Below are 17516 nucleotides of genomic sequence, written 5' to 3' on the forward strand. Positions count from 1 at the left end.
CTCCCCCCGTGGGGCTGGGCTGGGCTGAGCCCCTCCCCTCTGCCCTTCCCCTCCCCCCCTGTGGGCTGAGCCCCTGCCCTTCCCCCGCTCCTGGGGCTGGGCTGAGTCCTCCCCTGTGTGGGGCTGGGCTGACCCCCCCCTTTTCTCTTCCCCCATGGGGCCAGGTGGCTGCCATGGCCCTTTGGTGGCACAGGGCTGCGGGGCATGTGCCCTTCTCTCCCTGTGCCTGTTTCCTGTGCTTAGGCAGCAGGATAACGTCATGCCTCTGCTGTGGCTGCTGCACTGCCCAGAAGGGGGGGGATGAAACACCTTAGCGCTGATTTTTTTTTCCCTGCTTCTTGGCCCTGAACCTCCTAGCTTCTGAAATTCCCAAACAAGTGTGGTTGTGAACATCCTGCAGGCCCACAGCTGAGCTTCTCGCCACTGCAGGGAGTGTGAGCCCACGGGGGTCCCCTGAACAGCCCTGGATGGAGATACTCCATTGCCTTTCTTCTCTAGTTTGCCCCTTTGCTTCTTGTCACGGCCAGTCAGGACCTGTGGTTATCTTGCCATGTTTGGCTTTGGGCCAGCGTAAAGTGGATGTGTCCACATGGCAAAACCCACAACGGGTTGCAGTCCTGACAGCAGGTAAGGACAGGTCATCTCTCCCTAGATCATAGGTAAAGCACCTCAGTGAAGCTGCTTGCATGTCTTCTGAATTATCTGGGGACGGCTTCATACCTTTCACCAAAATGAATTGTACAGTTGAAAAGGGCAGCAGACTTGCACTCTGAAATGCCAAAAACACTTTATGTAAGCCAGAATTTATTTTGTATTAACTACTCCAACCACTTCCTTCCACCTCCTCCAAAGGGGGTCAGGTCACCTTGTGTTTCTGTGCTCAGTTTGAAATTCCACATTGGGCTCTAGGTTACATTAATTCTTTTCAGGTCAAGAAATATTATTGGGTCTCCAGTCTGTCATCAGAGGGTTTTCTGCATGGTAGTGTGAACATTTCCCTTCTCATCTGCAGTCAGGAACCGACTACAGTAATCTTACTCCATTTTATGACAGCCCAAACTATGGACATACTGCCTTTTGCTGGTTTATTCTCCCTCATGCATAAAGATGAGGGTTCCTATGTAGGTTGTTTTTTCTTTTTTACTTGAGAGAAACCCTTCCCTTGACACCCAGTTGGACCTAACATGATAATGAAAATGCTTGTGAATGTGATGTCAGTGGATTTGCTTGTATATCTGTGCAGTAAGAATATTACTGGCTATTGCCATATGTTATGGCAAGTTACACTACAGAATATCACCTGCAGTGGAAATATTGTAATGCTTGGTGCACGTTACACATTCTAAAACATGACAATTAAAATGTGAGGGACTTAGTAAGCCTTAGGTTTTGTAAAGGGTCATATATAGTTCAAGTTACTGGTTGAGTCTGATACTTAATGTAGGATAGGAAATGTCTTGTCAGGCTTCTGGAACTACCTCTCCGTATTCTCTTGTAAGCAGGTTTCGTGGATTATTGCATAGGCACTAATTATGCATATTTTCCACTGTTTAAAGTTTGCATCTCATGTAGTGAAAGCAGAAGTGATATCTTTATTCTTTTTGTAAAGATGATCCTAATAAAATGAAAAATATTAGAGGACTCTGGTATTCAGAGGCTCCAGCGTGTCTGCACTAACCACTGTGGCCTTTCCGAGTAGCAAGACGGTTAATACTAGTGAAATAGCATTTTTGCTAGTATAGAACCACTTCCCTGGGTAGAAACAATTGAGATAAGTATGGGGCAGGAAGTGTATGGGAACGATTCTTGGTGCAGGCCTAGACTGTTGCTTGGAAGCAGTTCATTTACTTGCAATCTTAAGGTACTTTTAAACAAATTGTACTGTTTGATTCCCGTGAAAAGCTGCCCTAGGTAAAACAGGGCTGCTAAGTTTGGTGTGTCTGTGCTAGTATGGGCTTGCTGACGCAATTCAGTGCATTTAGTTTCACTTTTGTGTGAAAGGCAGTGTAAATAAATACAGCTTTTCAGGCGTTGAAATGGGACTTCCAATACATTTTTCTCCTTATTCGACAAGGATTTGATTAAAATAAAAAACCTTTTTCTCTCCAAAATGTATACAAACTTGTACCTAAAATGTTTTTTGCTATGAATTGCTTCCAGAGCTCATTTAAGTCAGTGGAAAGATGCCAGCTGATTTCACTTTTTGATCAGGTCCTTCATTTGGTCTTGCTGTCTGCTGACAAAGCTCTTTTAATTTAAGAAGTAAAAATGAGTGAAGCAAACTTTTTTTTTTTTTTTTTTTTTTTTTTTTTAATTCTTGGAAAATTTTATAAAACTTGCCAAAAGGCTTAGTTTTCAGGAAAAAAAGTAATCAGGCCTTAATAAGTAAGTTTGCCTCTGTCTGGTTGAATACAAGAAAGGTAGAAACCACAGTGCAAAACTACTCCTTTAATGCTGACTTGCTGTTTCCTGGCCATCTGATAGGATATTGACATCTAGTATAAAATTTGGGTTTCTATTGGCATGTGGCACACATGATTATAATGCATGTGCTTACACTTAATGTGAAATGCTGCATTAACTCTGTCCTTCCTCCTGCCCCCTTAAATTTTCTGGTAGGAGAATGAGGAATATGCTTGCTGGTTTTTTGTTTTTTTGTTTTTTTTTTCCCCCCTCGAGGTGCAAGGAAGAAAGCGAGCTTCTGGTACTCATTTGCCTAAGCAAAGATATGGATGCTGGAGGATGCTGTTCCCCAGATTGTTAGACAGTCTTCCAGTTGCATGGACTTGTTTTGCTTGGGTGGTTAAGATTTCCACTCTTTGTCACTCCTTAACCAAATAAAAAATTCTATGTGATCCTTCACCCTACAGCTTATGGAATAGTTTCGAATTACTTTAAGATCCAAGATGCAGATAGTTAACTTGGCTGAGTGGTAAAACACTAGCGTCATCACCGGACGTGCTAACCATGTGGAGTTCCCAGCTCCCCTGTGGCTGATAGGCATTCAGCTATCTGATCGGTGACAGTAAGATGATGTCCCCTTGCTGCTTTGCCGTTCAGATATTCCCTGTCTCGGACTGAATGATTTGTCTGTCTCAAGACTTTGTAGCAACACTAACTTCTCCATACGTGACTCAAATGGGAGTCAGGGCTTTATATCAATTTGAAATTGTCCCACATATTTCGGAGGCTGTGGTTGAAAGCTCTCTTGCTTACTACATCAAACGTGGCTGGTGATCCAACCAGTTGGGTCAGAAGCTTAGTGCTGGGGAACGTATGCTTTGATGGTGTAGGTATTGCTGAGTTAAGTCAGCATTCTAATTGTAGTGTGTGTTAAGTGTTGTCGATTAGAAATGTATGCAGTTAATAGTATGTGTGGTGGACCTTGACATTAAACAGGAGGCGTAGAGGAAAGCCAATATTCTTGTGGGAGGAACAGGCAAGTGGGAGGTCAAATGGAGCATTATAGATAAGATATGGGGAATGTATTGCAGAATTGGTGAGGGTAATGGAGCTGCAAGGCCTTTGCAGGTGAGTGCCAGGAGCTTCAATCTGATGTGGTAAAAAGACCCATAGGTCTGTCTTTGCACTTACGTAAAGTGGGGAGCGGGTTTAGCCTGAGAGATGACTTCAGTAGTTGAATTGAATGGCCTGGACATGTGGCTCTTGAGGAAACCAGGGGTGTATGAATGATAAGAGAAGATGAGCCCTGTGTGAGAGTTTGAGCCCTCTTGATAGAAAAAGAATGGATCCTAGAAAAGTGCGCAGGCAGTCAAGGCCCAGACTGGCTTTAATTTGGTAGCTTCAAGCTGTTACTGTTTTCCTGCCTGGTTTGTCATTGTGCCTTGTCAGCAGAGGGTATAGGGCTCCCTAGTCATGGAAGCTGGCAACTCTTATGATAGTGTCTGGTCTGTGATGGGAGCCTTTTTATGAGGAATCACCATCTGCTGCTTTTGTTGGGTGCAAAGGGAGTAACGTTTTGTGGGAGGCTCTTGGGGAAAAGCTCATGAAAGAAGACAAATATGCCAGAGCACCCTGTACATCTGTTGGAACAAATAGCACCTAGAAGCTGGTTTGGGTTTCTGAGACTTGGTTTCCCATCCTCTGTTGTCTGTCTAATGACATCTTTTATTTGGTGGCTTTCATCTCTGTGGACGGTTCTCTTGTTCACCATAACGCTGTCCTGCAGGAAGCAGTGGTTGCTGCAGTGTCCTACATTGCTCTTTGAGAAGGCAAGAAGATGAGAAAGCTGTGTTGCAGACAGACCTGGGGTCTGTTTGAACAATTCTGAGGGTAGAGAATTCATATTCCATGACCTTGGGTCTAAGAACCATCTCTGTGTCTGTAGGTAGAGAGAATTAGCACAGAGAAACCTGCTGGGTCTGGAGGCAGAGAGCTGCAGGAAGGCTGTTGGAGATGGCAGATGCTGAATCAAACAAAAAGCCCTTACGTTGGCAGTGGCCAAATCATATAGAGACAAAGGAGGCCTGTGGGTAGGGAAGCAGAGAGAGATGTCCCTGCTAGTAGACTCCATGAAAGGTCTTTAAGTGGAAGCAAGAACCTGTTAGGATTTCCTTGAATGCATAGCCAGGGCTGTTGTGTGAGAATGCAGTTATGCTTCTTTGTGCACGTAAGACAGGAAGAAGCGTTCTGCATGTGATGGCAAATTCCAAAGCTCTTAAAAAAAAAAAAAAAAAAAAAGGTGGGGGGCTTATTGTAGCTTAAAGTAAGACAAACTGAAAGGGAGTTGGGGGGCAGGGGATGGGGAGTTGTGTACAAAGTGTGGTGGAGAGGAGGCTGGGGAGCTAGCCTCTGTTTTCCCAGTGGTGACTTTTGAGTGTGAACAAATAGCTAATTATAGTTACAGACTTAAATTAACGCTTGTTCTTATTGTTCTGTTTGTTCATGCTCTTGAATTCATTTAACAGAAGTCATTTAGTTGTGTGAAGGGGCAAATCCCTAAAGCCTGTTTCCCTCTGAGAACAAAATAAGTTCAGAATCCACTTGCTGTTGCTTAAATATATCTTTCCCCCTGCTAATTAGGAAGAAACTGCTTGCTCTCCCTTTCCCGGTCCTCAGGTAGTGCCACTGACAGATTGTTTTAGGTAGCTTTATTCAGCAGTTCTAAAGCATCCTGACCAGGAAGAGTCGCTAAGAGGTCTGCAGAGGGGGTGTTTTAAAGCTAAGACTGAACATTAGGTTCATCTACCTCAGACAGGAATTTATGATCCTCTTTTGTAGTGGAAAAGTCAGGATAGGTTTGCACCTTATAGACTAACCAGTTCAGAGATATGTACCACAAGCTTTTGTGAGCCCAAGCTCACTTTATTAGATGCTGTGTTTAAAAAAAAAAAAAAAAAAAAAAAAGTGGAAAAGTTGTGGAGTATTAAGTGACCTTTCAATTGAAAGGGATTCTATTTGAAATCTCTGTAAACTGTTTTTTTTGAGAGCAGTCTTTTTTTTTTTTTTTTTTTAAAGGCATGTGTCTTGCTGTTGAGGCCTTCCTGTTGGCTGAAGACCAGCACTAGACATGCCTCACTCCCATGCTCTCGGTACACACTCCTTCCCACTATCTGCCCTTTCAGCTTCCAGCTGTAGCTTCTAGTTAACACCCTTCTGCAGAACTTTGGGAAGAGTTGGGGAGGTCAAACTAGCTGTAATGCTGGCATAGAGGCACAAAACCTAGAAAAAACAAGGATTCTCCCCCCCCCCCGGGGGGGGTAACTTTCAGTTACTGGTAACATCACCTCCAGGGGGAAAGAGAGAGTTTTAAATTGACAGGACCTTGCTTAAACATTTTAGCTTCTACAAGATGATTGCAAAGATGAGTTGTAAAAAGGAGTTGAATTCTAAAATGGATAGCATAGAAATAACCGTGGCTTCTTGATATAGGGATGTCCGCCCCATCTAATCAGCTGTTCTCTCTCACTTTGGAGGCTGGTTTAGATGTCTTAAGTAGCCAGCAGATAGTCCAATGAGAAGAAGAGGCAGTGTAGATTGCTGTGCTGCCCATACTTCAGTGATCTAAGTGCCTGAGTTCTCAATTTGCAAACTAAGACCCTGATCCTGTGCTTGCTCACATGGGACACGGGTGGTAAGAAGTGGCAGGGTGCCTTGAGGAAGTCAGATAAGCACTAATGCCTATCATCAATGGCCAGCATGGCAGTTTGTTTTATCTTGGCTCTTTATTTTATGTTGGACAGGTTCTTAGATGTTCATTCTATAGGCCTTGGTGGCTTACTAGGTAAAAGTAAAAATGCTGAGCCTCCTAGCGAAACTCACTTTGAGTGCAAAAGTCCAGTTTTTTAATAAAAACTGGAAATTGCATGATCATGAAGTTTGTCCTTATTTTCAGGAAGTCTTTCAGTAAAGAATGGAAGAGTTTTCCAGTAAGTGTGGGTCACCACTTCCTAGGTTTTGTCCTAGGTGGATAACTTTGCCAACTACTGTTTCTGTCTCTTGGGTACTAGCAGCTGTTTCTCATCAAAATAGGGTGGCAGAATTCATAAGACTGATGCTTGTGAACCAGGCTTCATATCTTGGCTTTATGGTCTGTGCCAGTGATGCTCAACCTCTGTCTAGTCCATGGAGCCATGTCATCCAGTCTGTGGGGCTCCCCATGGCTCTGGAAATTTGGTGGTGGGAAGCAGCGGCAGCTTAAACTTTTGCAGCTCAAGGTGCTATTAATGCTGCCACCACCTGCCACCAAATTTCCTAACCTGTGGAGAGCCCCACAGCCGGGATGACTGGCATCTTGTGCTGGATTGCTTCCGCATGCGGGGTCATACTGCAGCTGGACACCGCGGTGTACAGGGTCACACCAGCACACTGGATCTGGCCTGCAACCAGCTCTGCACCACTCATCTGGCCTGTGGGGCTGGAGCGGTTGAACATCACTAGTTTCTGCATTCTTGTACATGTAGTAACTTGAATTGTAAACTCTTTGGGGCTGGGGCTAGTTCTTTTTTAATCTGTGTGAAGCACCATCCTGGCATTTCTATAAAATATTAATGTGTATGTATGAGATTTTGCACTGAGTAGTGTAATTCAGGTTGCAGATATTTCCTTTGTTACTTAACTTCCAGTGCTTGTATTCTCATTTTGGATTTTGAAAACTTCTCACTAAGGAGAACTGTAACATTCACCAAGGAGGCTGCAGAACTGGCATTGGGAAATGCCTGTAAACAGCATGCAAGATGTAACGCTGACCTAGCTGATATTTTCATAGTTTGCAAACACTGCAAAGCAAATGGAAAAAGTTGCTTTTCTGGTACCCTTTAGTACTGTGGCTTCGGCAGAGCTGTAGTTCTGAGTCAAGCTAGTGCACAGCTAGTGGCTTTTGTTTAGGACGTTCTGTCTTTCGCCACGATTACAGAACCATAATACGTACAAATAGCTTTTTATTTCTAGGACTTGGCTGTACAGTTCAGAGATTCCATGGCTTCTCTTCCTTAGTACTGTATAACAGGATGTTTGTCTCAAGAAACTTGCATTAATAACACAAACGAGAGGACAAATGTTGCCATTTTAAATGCTTTAAATGGTGATTATTAGATGATGGAAGTAAAATAAATGTTGGTTGTTTGTTTAGGACTTGTTGCTCCCCCTTCTTGCTGCAATTTGACTTACCCTTGAGCTGTTCATGTCCTGATAAATCTACCATAGGATAGGGATATTATAGAAACTAGGAAATAAGTCTTATAGTTCCATATCTAGATAAAGCATTAATACTGAACTTAAGCATATGCCAGCACTTACTTCATATATAATGTTTATTCTGCTGAAAAGTTGAGTAGAGTCAGAAAAGTTTAAGTGGTTCTCTATTAAAGTACAGTTTCATAATATATGGTGTTTCTAAACTTGAAAAGCGTCATATCAGAATCTAGTCAAGGCATAAGCAGGGCATTTGAAGCTGTTTTCATATCTAGAAGTACTCCAAGTAGTATTCTTGCAGTCTCATTCAGCATGTGATTTAGAATCTGTAATTGCCCAAAGACTTATATTGATCTGCCCATTTGTCCTAAGTTCTTGGTAGGGATCAAGGTACCTGCTTGTTCTGTGTACAGCTTGGTATGAGGAGGTCTCTGGAATCAGGATCTTTAATTTAATTTAATTTCAAAACAGGAGTCTAAAATCTTAATTTTTTTCCTTTCAAATGTTGATTTAAATATTCTTGAGTTGGCTCCAATTCTTGTGCCTTGCCACTTAATTAGAAACTACTTCCTGGAACACTGAGGGACAGGACAGCTGCTTAAGTTGCTGGGTGTTCCTCTGCTTCTAATGCTACTGTAGGACTGGTTCTTTTTCAATCTTCCTTATTTTTTGTGTGTAAAGTATGCATGGTTTAATTTTCTTTAAACCTACTTTTGAGGGTAAAAGACTTCAATTTAGTTATAGCTGCTTTTTTCTCAAATATGCTGTTAAACTTTAAATGAGACAATATAAGGACTGCAACATTTTGATTTAAGAACTGTCACCTAATAACTTAATTAGGTCTTACTAAAAACACAGTGTACTATATAACAAACATAAAGTAGACTTTTCAGTGCAACTCCTCAGAACTTGGTATTAATGGGCACATGTTCGCGCTGGTCAAATTTTCAGTGAAACAGAAAATTCTCATTCATTTGAGATGGCAGCCTTTCTATTTTGACACAAGTGAGCTCTGAACTTGGCTGATTAGAAGCCTGCCTGGATTTCTGGTGGCTTTACCCCAGGGCTAGAGGGCCTGGGTTTCTATGGCTGTGGCGTGGCCAGCAATGGTAGAGTTTCCAGCAAACTGTCAAAGATCTGGCCCACGGAGCCCCAGATGCTGCCTCTGGGTCTCAGAGTTGACTGACATGCATTGGACCTGCCTTCGGCACAGGGTGCGCCCTGGCTGCTCTGGGACTGCACCACAGCCGCAAGCCGAGCCCAGGGCCTGTACTGCACACAGTGCCTGCTTCGGCTAGTGCAAGACTGGCCTGAGCAGGTGCTGCGTGTCCTGGATCCGACCTGTGGGGCAAAAGAGGGGTCTATAGGCCTGATTTGACCTGGGGGCCCAGTGGGTTTGATACCCCTGCCTTAATGTGTCGATTGTTTGTATTGTCTTGAAAATTTTTGGATTTGGAATACTGTTAGTGATACTTGTTTGAAGCTGTTTTAGCAAGAAGTTCCCCAGATATGGCCATTCCCTTTCCCCTGAAAAAATGCAGATGTTTTGTGGTTGTCTTGGCTTAGAACCTTGATTGACAGAGATCAGTCCTGCCTGGCATCTGGTGCCTCCTACATCAATATTTCAAAAAGTTATGTTTTAAAAAAATTTAAAAAGCTACTCGGGAGAAACTTGGAAGTGCAGTTTGACTTGAGGTGACTTGGTAAGCCAGGGAGAGTTGCGTGCATGTGTTCTGGGACATATACTTTGGTGAGAGTGTTTGCAGGCATCTGACATCAAAGAGAGAGAAGCTCACATTTACATGCAGTGACCATGAACCCAATCTGTACAAGTACCTTAGGCTTGAGGCCTAGCTTTGACAGCTTTCAAAGACTGGGTGTTGCTCTCCACTTGCATTTTGCAAGGTCTCTTGTAAGCTTTGCCTTGAGGGACTTCCTGGTTTTGAAGTGCTCTAAAGTTCACGTGCACATTCAGACTGCATCAACAGTACTGTAAAGGAAAATTGCATTACAACTGCTGTGCTCCTTGCCCTTCCCTGAGCAAGAAGATAGAATATGAACAAAATGGGGAAGGGGCTGCTGAGCCTTGGCACATGCACCCCTAGTAGAACTGGCAAAGTTGACCCTGACTGACATGATGCCTGAGTTATTGCCCTGAATCAAAAGGGTGGGTTTGCTTTTATTTAAAAAAGGGGGGGGGGGAAAAAAGGGTGATGAAGTAAAGTAGGCTATCACTTACAAGTGAAAGCTCATGTCTCTAAGGTGTCATTCACCCTGTCGTGCCTTTTGCATGACTTCAGACTAACCCTGGGAACAGCCTCTCCCATGGGACAATAAGTAAACCTGAATCAGAGTATTGTGTACTTGATGTTCTGTAAAAATGTAATGCACAGCTAGTCACTTTGAAATTCGTTGGTGCAGACAACAATAATGCAAATTACAGACAAGTCACGGAGCTGGAGAACTGATGGACATTTCCACTTTACAGCTTGATGGGAGCCTCTTTTTTTTTAGTTTTTCTGGTGTTAATACAGTTAAAGATTAATGGAGGGAAGCAAGTTCAGGTGAAGTAGAAAAGTCTGTTAAAAAGCGTAGAGAACCTGTCCTGCAGTAGTGCATGCTGGGTTGTTTTCATTAATACTATAGGTTAACACTAACTCCATGGAATGGAAATTATTTTGCATGTATGCTAGGCCTCACTCGGGTCTGCAGGGCTGCATGCTTTTTGTTGCTGTGTCCAGGATTGCTTTCTTGGAGTTGCTTGAGACATGGAAAACTTATCTGGGGAAAGTACAGTTAAGATTAAAAAGTAGTAAGAATAAAAAAAAAATCATTGGTTCTGGGATGGAGCTTATTCACTGGCTGTCAATCACAGCACCCAATACTTATGCTATATTAAAATTGCTTTTGGCCTGCTTTTTATATCTGAATAATCTTTCTGCAGGCTCCACATCTTAGATGGAAGATATTTAAGTTCTGCTTCTTTCTGGAGAAGGGAGTGGGTTTTGAGGGGGAAAGGTCCTGAACTCGGTATCCTGCGAGTCAAAAAACGTAAGTCTGGTATGGGAAGGAGCTGTAGTGTCTGAAAAGAGCTGCCATGAGGAGGCAGAGGACATGCATCTGACTTCATTTCTGGTAAGAAGCCTGGTATGTTCAGTGGCGAGTCTGCTTGGGCTGCCTGTCTCAGAAAGCCCTCCCATATCTGACATTGATGTCCTGGTGGTGGTTTTAAATATCTCTTTGAGCAGTTTATGCTGATTTTTTTTTGGAGCGGAGGGGAGGAAAGACCTCAGCTATTACCAGAAGAAACATGCTTCATTGAAGTAAAGTTGCTGTTTATTTAAGTTTTATGCTAAAAAGGTGGAAAAAAGTACAACAGGGTCTTTTGTTTTAGGTCTTCTGTTTTGCAATGAAATGCAGTGGCATGGCACTACAGGGTGGCAAGCCAGAGCTGGAGCTGACCATGGTGGTGTTGTCTGAGCTGAGTGCTTGCTGGGGGTGGGGAGACAGCAGTCGATACTACTACTACTAGTAGATACTAGTAGTTCTTACTACCTCCATCTGCTTTTGAAAGTAATTCAGTGGTAATAGGGGAGAGAGACCCCCTCTGTCTGAACTGTCCTTTTGTTCTAAGGAATGGGTAGATATACATTACTGTGTTCAGGGCTCAGGATTGTTGCTTATGACCTACTCGAATTGTGATATATATAATTTTTTTTTGCCATTTCCACAAACACTGTGAAAAACGGGGGTTCTACAACTTTGCACAGAATGGCTGGAGGGGAAAATATTACTAAAATAACTTACTAAAAATAAAATGCTGGCTTCTCAGTCTTGTGTGGCCCTGCTCCTCCGCCAGTTGGTGGCGAGGGGCTTGCCATGATAAGCCGCCAAACTGGTGGCAAGCACTGCAATAGCCCTGCAAAACCACCTATCTGCCTCTTCGGTTTTGGTAGGACCCTAATTATCGTTAGCTCACTTAATAGGTCACTTTGGGAATAAATTTTCCCTAGTAATCATGTGTTAAGTTGCTATCGTATGTGAAGCCCACAGGCAATGTCCTGATTATAGGAGGACTTCACTACATGGCTGGTTACACAAGTAATACCAGGAAGTGACTAATGTATGGCCAGGGACCGAGTAAAGTCGTGAAGTATGTGACCTGCTACCTGTGGAGGCAGGATTTAGTTGCAACCTGGGTAGCAAAAAGATCCACAGTTGTTTCATGTCTAATCCACCAGGATAAAAAGGGCAGCAAGGTTGAAACTGGAGCTTTTACCTTGTCGAACCAAAAGAGAAAGTGTTCTGAGCCAAGGCTGAAAAAGAAATGGAGTCCTGTTTTTGTACGTTGTCTCTGGTAGGCTTAGTTCTCTAGATTAGTACATGTCCTGGTAGCTGTGTTCAAGCCTTGCCATGAGTTTTCCTGAGCTTGAATCTCAGTAGCAGAACAGTTCCTGCCTTTTTGAGATTTCAAAAGCTTCATTTTGAAAACCAAATGGTTTAGGGGGCCATTTCATAAGTCCGGGCCACTTGAGTATTGTAAATTATTTCCCCTGGTAAGGTGGCCTGGAAATGCAAATGGGATTTGTAGGCTATAGAATGACCTACAGCCAACATGAGCACAGCTAGTAGGACAACTAAGATTGTTAAGGCTGAAGCTTTCTAGGGAATTCGAGTACAGGGAGACTGGGTTATTGAGGATTGAGAGATGGGTAGGAGCTTTACAAACGGATGTCTGACAAGGTGATGTATTTTGGTGGAGTGATCCTGGAGCCTCCTCTGTTTTAGCTAGAGCTAGCTTGTTTGGCAGCGGTTGCCTTCTTGTGGAACTAAGCGCAGTATTTCCTTTAGTACGTTGCGGTGTCTAAAACCACATTCTCGGCACACAGAGATGACAACTAAACACTCCAGAATCATCGTATGTTCTTGACATAAGTGAACCCCGAGTTCCTGTAAGAGAGCAGACTGATACACATGGGGCCCTGGCTCCAAATTGTCTAACTTGGAGGAGCATCTTGGTAGTGTGTTAAAATTTCAAAAATAGCCAAGTTCTTGGGAGGTTTGACTTGATTCTTGCTTGCATGCCCCTATATCCTTCCTTCTTTCATTGACTAATGCCCTCTTAGTCTGTCTCGTCTTCACCAGGAGATGAAAGTACTCTGCACAGGTGAATTGACTTTCCTTTATAGCTATATTTTCTGAAGGCAACTTTAGCAGCAGTGTGAAATTGGGAAGGATTATAGAATACTAACCAAGCTGGAGTGTGCCCTGCCACTGGCCCCAGTGCACAGGGGTGGTTACGTAGATTATTTCTGCAGGAATCTTCCAACTGAATGAATTTAGTTGGAATGAGGAATTGTGTGGGTTTCTTTTTCTCTATCCCAGCCCCAATTTCAACCCCTGGAATTCTTTTTGAAAGCCACAAGTTTCCACAATTACTTCACTAAATTAGAGGCAACTGGAGAGCCATGTTATAGAAATGTTTTTTTGGTGCTGCTACTTTTGATACTTTTAATGTCCTTCATACAAACAGTATTTTCATTGCTTCAGCAAAAGGGCTGTAAGATGAAAGGAATCTGCTTTTTTTTTGGCGGGGGGGGGGGGGGGGGGGGGTTTGTTTGTTGTTGGGGGGGGGGGGGGGGGGTGGTTGCCCTTGTTTAATGAGCAATTTTCCAGGATTATTCTGTTTGAATTACTTTTTTTCTTTTTTTAAAGAAAAATATAGAACATCTAGGTTTATAAATATGAAGAAATCTAGTCCTGGTTTCAAGAGGCACTACTTTGTGGAAATATAGGATGAAACTGCAAAGAACAAAAGTAGGCTGCTTGGAGCCAAGTCACATAGATAAACTGTTTCTCATACCCTCACTCTGCTAGGGTATGCTCCCTCCAGATACAGTACATCATTCTTCTGCGTGCAGTGATCACTGGTTTCAAGTGGCAGTGGTCGGGGTTTTCAGTGAAACTGGTTTAGCTGCTGCTTGTTACATTCCCTACGTGCATGAGCATCTTAAATCCTGGCTTCCAAAACTTTAGTCTTAATTTAGTTAAATGGCTAGAAATTGCAATTTTTCCAACTGCTTAGGTGGTCTAATAAAAGATATTACATCTACCCAAAAAACCTTGTCTGCCTATGTCCTTAGACCAACACAGCTACAACCTATACCCTTAGAAATTGCAAATCACTCAAATGTATGCTGCTTCCTTCATTTGGCTATGCTGTTGTTGGAAGAAATAGAAACCAAGCTAGTCTTTCTGGAAAGCACCAAATTAAGGCATTAGGCATGTACCAGGGTTTTTTTGTTTTGTTTTGTTTTTGTTTAAAGCATCGAGTGCGTGGAGTTGTAGGGGAGGGTGAACCTTAAACTTGACATTTTAAAAAATCTTTTGGGGTAAAACAAGTACTCTTTAATTTAAAGCTTCTCTGGTTAAAAGAAAAATGCTCTTTAAGGTAGCTCAGCTTCATGTAGCTGCAGTTTATTTTAGGAACTCTATGAATGTGAGACCAAACACCTTCAACTACATGTGGGTTTTTAAATTTGGTTTTGAAATGAATGTTGGCACTTGTGCAGAGTGCGAGACTGACCGCAGATCACTTCTGTCCGTCCCTACAGAGCAGGTACGGCTGAGGCTGTGCCCCACTAAGATAACGCAGGCCTGTTCTGCGGAAGCTGCTGCTAGCCCTTTCACAAAAGCGTTGTTGCGGTCTGGTCAGTTTTTGACAGTCTTTTTGCAGTACATCAGGAGATGGAGGGGGGGAAACCAACTCATTTCATGAAGGTCAATTAGTAGCCATTTCGTGGTGGAAGATTTTGGATCCACAAGGAGTGGATCTAGGATTTTTCAAAAGGAGTGCAGTGAAAAGTGTGCTAGCACAGGAGGGGCACAACCAGTGATGGAGACTTCACTGTGTGTGCTACAGAGTCCGAAGGAAATGCAGCCACACCACTGCACCATCCTCCCCACATCCAGCCCTGGATACTTCCTACCTGAGCTGAATTCAGCTAGTTGATGAGCTAGAAATAAACAGATGCCCTCCATTGCAGTCCTTTGAACAATCTTGTCTACTGTTATCTTCCTAATGGGTGGGTCTTTAAACCCCCAACATGAATATTCTTAACGCAGTCCATGCCCCAAAGACCTTGTGTTGGCTCGTTCAGGGCCTGGGACACTGTCAACTCGTGACCAATAATTCCTCGTGCTGTCGTGCATATTGCATACCTGCACTGACTCACTTGTTTGCATCGTGTAATTACTCTACAAAAATCACTGTTTGTTTTCCTTTTTTTACAAAATTTTTTGTGTGTAGATTATTTCATCTAAAAAGATCTTGCACTTTGTTAAAGATGAGACTGCAGTCTTAATTCTTCCTGTTGTGGCTAGGAAATAAGAGTAGCTAGCGATCTGAACGTTGGGTACTGCTGAAAATATTTCCTGCCTCACACTGGTGTCTCAACTCTATGTTATCACTGCAATGAAGGAAGCAGCTGTTTGAGTGTGGGTTCAATAAAATAGTCTTAGCTAATTTCTCCTTAATCTTCATGAAGGATTTACTGAAGACAGTGGGCATGTCTACACGTGCATTACGTGCCATAATTGTGTCACATTTTAAGTTTAGTACCTGTAATAGGTACTGACTTAATGCACTATAGTTTGTGCTACTGCGCAGTAGTTTCAGTGCATGTCTCTTATATGATGCTAATGCGCAGTACACTACTTCTACTGCACTTCTAGTATCTCGTGTAGACGTGCCCAGTGTGTATTGTCCATATTGGAATTTGGCACCCTGAACCTCTGAAATTCAGAGGACAGCTAGCCAGGAAGCTGACTCAAGGTTTTTACTGCTGGTCCAATGCCATTGTGCCTCTGGTACATGTGCTTGGTCAGTACGTGATAGTTCCTCTGAGATCTCCCATCCATGTGCTGGTCTGGCTTGATTCTGCTTGGGCGGTCCAAAGTGAGGGTGGTATAACTGCTGGATTACATCTGCGTCGTATTGGGTACACAGCAATGCTGTGCTCTTGTTCAGTGTTAAGTTTCTGTTTTGGAGATAACAACATTACCGTGGACTGTTTTGCGAGTTGAACTCAAACGTAAGTGCTGTTCAGACTCTTGGGAAAGGTAGAATATACTGTGACACTTTTGAGATGAATTATTGACCTTGCCACTTCACAAAGACTCTTCTGTCATGCAAATCAGTAGTTGCTGCAGGTTTTTTAGAAATATCACCTGAAGTGCAGGATCCTGTCTTGATGCAGGATGTCAAAGGATGGAGGGTAACTCAAATATTAGGTTAGTTCCAGGAGTACTGAGAGTGCTGCTGTCAGTGGCTTTGCATTCACTTGCAATACATCAGAACATGCCCTGTGGCTGATTTCTCCACACAACTGACAACGGCTGCTTGCCTTCCATGCTGCGTATTGGAAAAATGTCTTGGGAGCAGCCGTGACAATTAACTTCCACTCAGGGCAGTGTCCTAGGAGGTCTTTCCTTCCCGCATCCAGCTCGAGGGAAGAAAATAGAGCTTGTGCTTCACTGCACTCCCTCTCCCAGCTGAAATAAATCCTGGTACTTCAGAATTTTAATGATGACTTGAGGTTTTAAATCCGATCAAAAATACCATTATCACATCACTTGGGATCTGGAAGATAGTGCCCTATAGGGGCAGCGCATAAACTTGTAGACAGTCAGCAACTCTGAACCTGCAATCTAGTTCTCTTTAAGTTCTTGGCAAGAAATGCAAAACCATTCATCCACTTTTCACTATGTTACACTGAAACTGTTGGAACAGCCCTGAAATGCCTCCTAGACTGTGGGGTTCCTCCTCTTTCCAGCACTAAGCATGGCTTTTTTTTTTTTTTTTTTTTAAGCCTTGCATGTGGTTGCCTGTGATAGCAAGGAACTGGGTATATAGCTCAGGAGGTCCCTTCAGTTTGCCTTCCTTGGCTAGATAACTGGTCCCTTTCCTCCCTTTTAAAAAGAAGTCCTTTTACTAGGTGTAAAGTGGAGAGACAAGATACAAAAAGGGGTCAGTCAACCCTTCCAGTGGAGTCCAGTAAAAGATAAAGGTGCACACCTTTAGACCTTTATATCTGACGCACTTAAAGCACTTGTCAGTTATTAATAAATACATTGCACAAACATTACAATACTTGGAGGAGGCAGGCAAAATATTAACTTTACAGGTGTGGAAACAGGCATGTAGCAATTGAAGAATTTTACTGGAAGTCCCATATAAGGTCTGTGGCAGAGCCAGGAATAATTCAAACCATCTAATTCTGGGGCCTGTACTTCAAAGGCAAGATCATCCTTCCTTAATTACTGATTAAGAGCCTGATATTAGTTAAATTGATGTGATGATGTCTCAGAGATTCAAAATCTAACAGAAATACAAGAGAGAACAGCATTTATTCTATAGTGCTGTGGTGCCCCTGCTTATATAAAATTTACCCAAGATCCCATTCTGGTTCGTGTTTGTGAGGTCACATCTTTGCCACTCGGAAAGAAGTTTTAGTTTCTGATCGTAAAGGTTTTGTTCTAGACTAGCGTCACGGACGGTGTTGACTTCTGAAATCTGCACTGGTCTGGTGGCTGACACTGCCCTGAGCTTTGCCATGCTACAGCAGGATGAAAGCCTATACAAAGTAGCGATTCGTGGGTATTTTTTAAGGACAGAAGGGGCCATTGCAATCTCCAATAGGACTTGGGCTAGAGGTTTATACAGTGATTCCTGTATTAAAAATATGTTCTTACCTCAAGTGAAACTCCCTAGAAATTTGAATCTGAGACCCTTCAGAAGTGATCTCTTCTCTGCTGTGTTGATAACCGTGGACTGGTCAGGTCACTGCTGCATTGAACCTCGT

At 43.0% G+C, this 17516-nt stretch overlaps 1 protein-coding gene across 1 annotated transcript in view; it reads left to right on the forward strand.

Moving 5' to 3' along the window:
- The first annotated feature begins 1102 nt into the window (after positions 1-1102).
- The window catches only part of INTS6L (integrator complex subunit 6 like), a 46768-nt gene continuing 30354 nt past the window's right edge, over positions 1103-17516 (forward strand). The window contains exon 1 of the mRNA XM_014524663.2: positions 1103-1121. The gene's annotated coding sequence lies outside the window, so the exon portion shown is untranslated. The remainder of the gene's footprint in view (positions 1122-17516) is intronic.

The sequence above is a fragment of the Alligator sinensis genome, unplaced genomic scaffold (genome assembly GCF_000455745.1).
Source record: "Alligator sinensis unplaced genomic scaffold, ASM45574v1 scaffold1567_1, whole genome shotgun sequence".
NCBI classification, from domain to species: domain Eukaryota; kingdom Metazoa; phylum Chordata; order Crocodylia; family Alligatoridae; genus Alligator; species Alligator sinensis.